Genomic DNA, 8,327 nt, shown 5'->3' with positions numbered 1-8,327 from the left:
GCTTCTACACCTCCCAGGTTTTCACCAAGGTCGTGGCCCCAGTATTTGCCTTGTTGTCATGATGACTTCCTGTTGAGAGAATATCTGTGCAGGTGCCAATGGGCAACGTGGCTTTGACTGTTCAGCTGTAACAGGGGTTTGGTGGATTCTGAACCTTCAGAAGTCATTGATGGAACTGATTCTGGGTTGGAGTATCTGGATCTAGTTCTGGACACAGCTCCGTCCAGAGATTTTTCACAGGAGAAACTTCTACCTATCAGATGTGAGCTCTGAGGCCCGTTGGCTGTGTTGCCCATCACTCAGCTTGACTGCATTTGGGTGTCCTTGTGGTTAAAGACTTTGTGTCTTAGTTCAGTGGTTGCCAACCTTACGGACCTCATGGACCACTAAACTCACAATTTTTAATCCTGTGGACCACTTTTATAAATTTTACTTGCCTTATGAACACAATGCTCCGGGTGTCTGCCCTCCCTCCCGCACTCTGCATCACACTGCTGCCTTACGTGGACTCCTCGTTGGATCTCCCCTCCTTCTCCAGCCATGTGCCTTACGTGGACTCCTCGTTGGATCTCCCCTCCTTCTCCAGCCATGTGCTCCCAGCGCTGCCACGTGGAAGTCCTCCTCCTCCTTTACCTCCCGCTCTCCGCACTACTCCCGGTGCTTTCCTCAGAGTTCACAGGAGCTGGAACTACAGCGGAGGCAACAATGCGAGTATTGACTGTAAGCGCGTATTGAGAACAACACTGGGAAACCTTATTGGGTGTTCTACCATCCACCACAATGTTGATTGGCAGCACAACTCCTGGGCTCTACCAAACCTTTCCCGTGGCCCAGCGGAAGTCTATGGATCCCGGGTTGGTGACCGCTGCCTTAGGGGACTAGAAAGAGAGAGGGATTTGTATACTCGCCATAAAATCCTTTTCTTGAAGTCTTTTGAGGGACGCGCCCTTCTGTATTTGAGCCTGCTTCCAGCAGGCTGGTAGTGGGAGGAGTTATCTTGGGCTGGTCTACAGTGGGGTTTTTTTTTCCCCTCGTTGGCCAATGTCCAATAGGTTCAGTATAACTCAAATTAATATTTAATAAAAGTCACACTCCAATTCTGTATCCCTGTTAGCTAATAGGCTTTCACCCCCCTGGACTACCTGTGTGTGGCACCCTGGGGCATTAGCAGCATAAGAGAAGATCTAAGGCCTGTAGGGATATACCTTGAAAGGTGCGTGGGTCTGCTGGTGGCACTGAGTGTTCGTAATAATGACAGGACTGCGACTTTTGTGTTTTATTTACTCCCCACTTGTCTCTGCCCCTACCCACCTTCATTCAGCATACTTTATCTCAACCCACTTCCCAGTGCCACCCCTTTTTAGAGAGTACAGAAAAGTGTGGGGGGAGGGGCATTTGTATTCAGCCCCCTTTTACTCTGATACCCCTAACTAAAATCTAGGGGGAACCAATTGCCTTCAGAAGTCACCTAATTAGTAAATAGAGTCCACCTGTGTGTCATTTAATCTCAGTATAAATACAGCTGTTCTGTGAAGCCCTCAGAGGTTTGTTAGAGAACCTTAGTGAACAAACAGCATCATGAAGGCCAAGGAACACACCAGACAGGTCAGGGATAAAGTTGTGGAGAAGTATAAAGCAGGGTTGGGTTATATAAAAAACTCCCAAGCTTTGAACATTTCATGGAGCTCTGTTCAATCCATCATCGGAAAATGGAAAGAGTAAAGCCTCATACACATGGTCGGACTTTGTACAAACTTTTCCGTGGACTTTTGTACAAAGGGCGTGGTCCACAAGTTTGTATTGCATACACACGGTCGGACTTTTTGACAAAAAAACACGCACGTAGTGACGTCACAACGTACTGACGCCACTTCAAAAGACGACGTTCAATGACTCCAGCGCCACCTTTGGTCAACTTCTGTATTGTAGTCTGATCTTTTGCATTGGTTCTGAGCATGCGTGTTTGTACCTTGTACAAAAGTCCAATGCTTTTGCGTACACACGGTCGGACTTTGCTCCATCGGACTTTTGTTGCCAGAAAGTTTGTCCGTTCTCACAGCCAACAAAAGTCCGATAAAACAGAAAAAGTTTGTCCGATGGAGCGTACACACGGTCGGATGTTGCTCCAAAACAGCTAATTTGCATGTTTGTTGTCAAAAAGTCCGACCGTGTGTACGGGCCTTTAGGCACAACTGCAAACCTACCAAGACATGGCCGTCCACCTAAACTGACCGGGCCGGGCAAGGAGAGCATTCATCAGAGAAGAGCCAAGAGGTCCATGGTGACTCTGGAGGAGCTGCAGAGATCCACAGCTCAGGGGGGAGAATCTGTCCACAGGACAACTATTAGTCGTCTCTCCACAAATCTGCCCTTTATGGAAGAGTGACAAGAAGAAAGACATTGGAGAAAGAAAGTCATAAGAAGTCCTGTTTGTAGTTTGTGAGAAGCCATGTGGGGGAGGGGGCAGCAAACATGTGGAAGAAGGTGATCTGCTCAGAGGAGACCAAAATTCTACTTTATGGCCTAAAAGTAAAACGCTATGTGTGCGGAAAACTAACACCGCCCATCCCCCGAACACACCATCCCCACCGTGACACATGGTGGTGGCAGCATCATGTGGTGGGGATGGTTTTCTTCAGCAGGGACAGGGAAGCTGGTCAGAGTTGATGGGAAGATGGATGGAGACAAATACAGGACAATCTTAGAAGAAAACCTGTTATGCCGCGTACACACGACCAGACTTATGTCCGACAGACTTTCGAAGGAGTTCTGACGGACTTTCCGAATGAGCGGACTTGGCCACACACAATCACACCAAACGGATTCGAACGTGATGACGTACGACTGGACTCGAATAAGGAAGTTCATAGCCAGTAGCCAATAGCTGCCCTAGCGTCGGTTTTAGTCCGTTGGACTAGCATACACACAAGCAAATTTCTCGGTAGGAACTGGGTCTGGCCGAGTTCTGGCAGAAAAATTTGAAACATGTTCCATTTCCAAAGTCTGTCAGACTTTTGCGAATCAAAAGTCCGTTGCAGCCCACACACGATCGAATGGTCTGCCGGAATCATTCCGTCCGACTTTGGATGTTGAAAAGTCCGGTCGTGTGTGTACGCGGCATTAGAGTCGGCAGAAGACTTGAGACCGGGGCGGAGGTTCACCTTCCAGCAGGACAACGACCCGAAACATCCAGCCAGAGCTACAATGGAATGGTTTACATCAAAGCATATTCATGTGTTAGAATGGCCCAGTCACAGCCCAGACCTAAATCCCATCGAGAATCTGTGGGCAAGACTTGAAAATTGCTGATCACAGACGCTCTCCATCCAATCTGACAGAGCTTGAGATATTTTACAAAGAAGAAGAATGGGCAGAAATGTCCTCTCTAGATGGGCAAAGCTGGTAGAGACACCCCCAAAAAGACTTGTAGAGAAAGGGGGTTCTACAAAGTATTGACTCCGGGGGGCGCCATACAAATGCCCCTCCCCCACACTTTTCACATATTTATTTGTATCATTTATAATTTTCCTTCCACTTCACAATTATGTGACACTTTGTGTTGGTCCATCACATAAAATCCCAATAAAATACATTTATGGTTTTGCTTGTCACATGACAAAATGTGGGGTGTGAATACTTTTTTTCAAGGCACTGTATCCCCCTCAGTAACAATAGGCCTCCACCAGCACCAAAAGCTCTCCCAGCAGTAAGCACCAATAGATCCTCCGGCAGCCAGAAACAGTAGACACCCCCCACCCCCCCAGCAACAATAGATCCTTTTAGCAAAAGAAGGCCTCCACCCTCAACAAAAGAGTCATCATCGATGGACCCTCTAGCAACAAGTAGCAGCAGATCCCAGCAATATAACTCTACCTTAGTAACATTGTATCACTTACCAGTGACAATAACCCCCACCACCACCAGTAGACCCTCCAGCACCCATTGCCATTCCATGCATTCGGTGCTGGAACTTTGTTTCTCCCCTCCATGTTCCTGACTGCGGACACGCAATGATGTCATCACCGCACAGCTAGAACTGTAAAGCGTAATACCGCATTAGATCCAAGGGGGGGGGGGGGGGGGGGGTCCGTTCACTAAAAATAGATTTAAGTGCCCATGTCAAGGGTCATTCTCACCTTCCCAAACACGCTATTCTAGTATTTGTTATAATCCGGAACCACCAACCGCGAGATCATTCGCTAAAAAAAAAAAAAACCCTCAACAAAGAGAAGAAATCGACTTTGTTCTCCGACTTAAATGCTATTCAAAGATGTTGGAAAGGTGAAGGGGGGGTCACGTCTCTTGTGAATCTGCGTCTTTTCTCTGAAGGATTTGTAAGAAGATCTGTATTTTCCCAACAGGCGTCTCCATATTGTGTCCGGAAATCAAAGGCTGGAATGTGGGCCAGCGGAATACGTCAAGAAATCTTCATCTCGATGGAGATGCTGGAGGCCGGGTCTGCTGTGTTCCAGCTTCTGATTGGGGTGATCTCAGTCCTTCTCTTCAAAGGAATTGCATTACTGAACCTTCTGGGTGCGTCCAGTTTTCCCGGGCAGAAGATATCGTGAAAATACGACTCTGTAGACGGGAGGGCAGCAAAAGCCAAAAACAAGAAAAATTTACAGCTGGAATAAAACGGGGTGGGTTGCTTTACCTTTCAGAATGTTTGTAGTTTTTGTTCAGAAACTTTTGTGATTCATCTACCAGGCACAATGGAGCCAGAGGGTGACACCACCATTCCGAGCCTGCGGCTCTTCCACTTCCTGTGTCATTATGAATGGGGTGACCCCTCTCTGTGCTCTCACCTTCTACAAACCTTCCTGGAAGTTGGGAAGAGGACATTGCGGAATTGTAGTAGGCCATGTTTAGAAAGCGATTGGAGGATCCCTGTGTCCAGCCATAGATGGGGGGGGGGGGGGGGGACCAGACATAGGGATAAGTTGTCCATTGGCTTAGATGGGGGGGCACCCCATGTTCAGCCATAGATGGGGGGGACCGGCCAGAGGGTCCAGTGGTCCATTTGTCCTGCCAGAGATGGGTGAGGGGGGTCCCTGTGTCCAGCCATTGATGGGGAGGCACCCGTGTTCAGCCATAGAAATTCAGAGTCCCTGTCTCCAACATGAGTTGAAGGGGTGCCCGTGTCCAGACAGAGATGAAGGTCTCTCTGACCCACCAGGGGGTTCAAGAGTCAATGTATCCAGCCATGGATGGGTGAGCCCCTATGTCCACCCAGGGACATTGGAATTTCCTGTATCCAGCCATAGATTGGGGGGGGGGGGGGTCCCATGTCTAGCCATAAAAACTGGGAGTCCCTGTGCCCAGCCAGAGATTGGGGGGGGGGAGGTCCCTGAATGCAGCCAGAGAAATTGGAAGCCCCTGTGTCCAACCAGAGAAGGAGAGGTGCCCATGTCCAGCCAGGAGCAGTGGGGTGGGGTTCCTGTGTCCAGCCAGGCACATTGGGAGTCCTTGTGTCCAACAATAGATGGGGGGGGGTCCTTGTGACCATCCATAGATGGGGGGGCATTTTTGTGCCCAGCTAAAGATGGAGGGGAGTCCCGGTGTCCAGCCAGAGATGAGGGGTTACTCACCAGGGGTAAAGGAGGGGGGTCCCTGTGTCCAGCTAAAGATGGGGTAAAGTTCCCTTGTCCAGCCAGAGATAGAGGGTACTTACCAGAGATAAGGGGGGTCCCTGCGTGCAGCTGAATATGGGGTGAAGTTCCCTTGTCCAGCCAGAGATAGAGGGTACTTGCCTGAGATAATGGAGGGAGTCCCCGTGTCCAACCAGAGATGGGGGGGTCTCCATGTCCAGCCAGAGATGTGGGGTTCCTGTGTCCAGCTAAAGATGGGGTGAAGTCCCCTTGTCTAGCCAGAGATGGGGGGAGGGGGTACGGTATTTGTGTCCAGCCAGAGAAAAAGGAGGGGTCCCTGTGTCCAGAGATGTGGGGGGTCTCTTTGTCCAGCCAGAGATGGTGGGTACTCGCCAGAGCTAAAGGAGGGGGTCCCCGTGTCCAGCTAAAGATGGGGGGTACTTGCCAGAGATATTGAAGAGAGTCCCCATGTCCAACCAAATATGGGGGATCCCCAAGTCCAGCAAGAGATGTGGGGTCCCTGTGTCCAGCTAAAGATGGAATGGAGTCCCCTTGTCCAGCCAGAGATTTGGGGGAGTATTTGTGTCCATCCAGAGATGGGGGGTGCCCCCATGTCCACCCAGAGATGGGGGGGTACTCACCAGAGATAGAGGGGGGGCCCCCATGTCCACCCAGAGATGGAGGGGGTCTCTTTGTCCATCCAGAGATGGAGGGGGTCTCTTTGTTCAACCAGAGATGGGGGGGTACTCACTGGTGATTAAGGAGGGGAGCCCCCATGTCCACCCAGTGATGGGGGGTCTCTTTGTCCAACCAGAGATAGAGGGGGGCCCCCCATGTCCACCCAAAGATGGGGGGTCTTTGTCCAATCAGAGATGGGGTACTCACTGGAGATAAAGGAGGGGGGCCCCCATGTCCACCCAGAGATGAGGGGGTTTCTTTGTCCATCCATAGATGGGGCGGTCTCTTTGTACAGCCAGAGATGGGGGGGTCTCTACCCAGCCAGAGATATACAGTCAACCTATTACATAATTTGAACATCACAGTAGATGACGTTTCGGTTGCTCTGCTCCAATTGTCATGTTTTTTTTATAAAATCTTGGTTTCATTTTTTTCATCCTGTCCCCCTCCTCAGTGCTGCTGATCTCCTCCCGCCTCTTTTAGCCACTTCCTGTGTGCATACAAGCACATCATTGCAGTAGATTCTGCCTGTGCAATGTGTATCAGTACGGCCTCTTGTATCACCACCAGGGGGTGCATGTGACAAGGTGACAACACAGGAGCACAGGTGGGAGACGGGGACAGAGCGTTGTCACCCCGTAACAGGAAGTGCCTTATCGCAGAACTTCATGGTGGGATCACCAGGGGTTATTTTAGTGAAATCAGCAGATTTACAAAGATTGAAACATGACTGAGGGCTGAAAAGAAGAAGTGAGATCGGTGGGCTGTGTGATGCCGCGAATGTAATCTGTGTCGGTTGTCCATGTAGTGATTGATGGCGATCTCTCCTTATCGGAGGGGGAAATGTTCCATCTGGCCATGGAGGGGTTAACCCCAGTGTAGGATGGAGGGGGTGGGGTGTGTCCTGGGGGGGGGAGGGGGGTTTCTATGAGGTTTTTGGGGTGTCACAATCTGTCTCACCACTTCTGCTTTCCTGTCCGTGTGACGCAGTCGGCGGTGGCTGCGGCAGGAGCTCCGTCTGTGCTGCCCCCACAGCGACCAATCAGGTCCCAGCTGTCCGGTGAGATCCCGGAGTGATCGAATTCCAGGCGATCTCCATCCTCGCTCCCCCAGTCCTGGTCATTGTCATAATGGGGGGGGGGGGGGGTGTTGTGCTGGTGACATCGCTCTGTGTGTTGTGTATCATAAACAACCGTCATTTACTAGAAATAAAACCTTCTCCGGGCACTTCCTGTTCTGGGGTGACAACGCTCCCCCTCCCGATTTTGTCCTCCTGTGTGGTCACCTCGTCATACAGCCGTCTGATAGAGACTACGCCTTCCCACTACACAGACGTGGCCCAATGTGGTCACCATTAGGAGACCGGCCCTGAGAAATGCCATCGCTGGAGATCCTATAGATGGGAAATGGCTGCAAAAAGGCTGCAGGAGATCAGCAACACAGATGTAACAAAAGGGAAAACAAGCGATTCCTACACAAGTGATGATGTGCAGTATATACAATGTTACAATGTAACGCCATGTACTACAATGTAAACACATCCGACTTGAATGGGGAAAAATATCATATTGGATATCTATAATGGTACGGACCGGGTGATGTGTTGGTGTCTGTACTGGTATGGACCGGGTGATGTGTTGAGACCTGCACTGGTATGGACCGGGGGATGTGTTGGGATCTGTACTGGTACGGACTGGGTGATGTGTTGGGACCTGCACTGGTACGGACTGGGTGATGTGTTGGGATCTGTACTGGTATGGACTGGGTGATGTTTTAGGATCTATACTGGTGTGGACTGGGTACACAGCTAACAGACAGCCGCCAGGAGTATATAATATACAGAGCACAGAACTCAGGAGTATGTAATGTACAGCACAGCTTATAGAGCACAGCAGTCAGCAGTATGTAATGTACGGCACAGTGGTCAGCGGTATGTAATGTACGGCACAGTGGTCAGCAGTATGTAATGTACGGCACAGTGGTCAGCGGTATGTAATGTACGGCACAGTGGTCAGCGGTATGTAATGTACGGCACAGTGGTCAGCGGTATGTAATGTACGG

Source organism: Lithobates pipiens, unplaced genomic scaffold (genome assembly GCF_037356315.1).
Source record: "Lithobates pipiens isolate NorthernLeopardFrog02 unplaced genomic scaffold, aLitPip1_a1.2 Scaffold_16, whole genome shotgun sequence".
NCBI lineage: Eukaryota > Metazoa > Chordata > Amphibia > Anura > Ranidae > Lithobates > Lithobates pipiens.
This window is presented reverse-complemented; position numbering follows the sequence as displayed.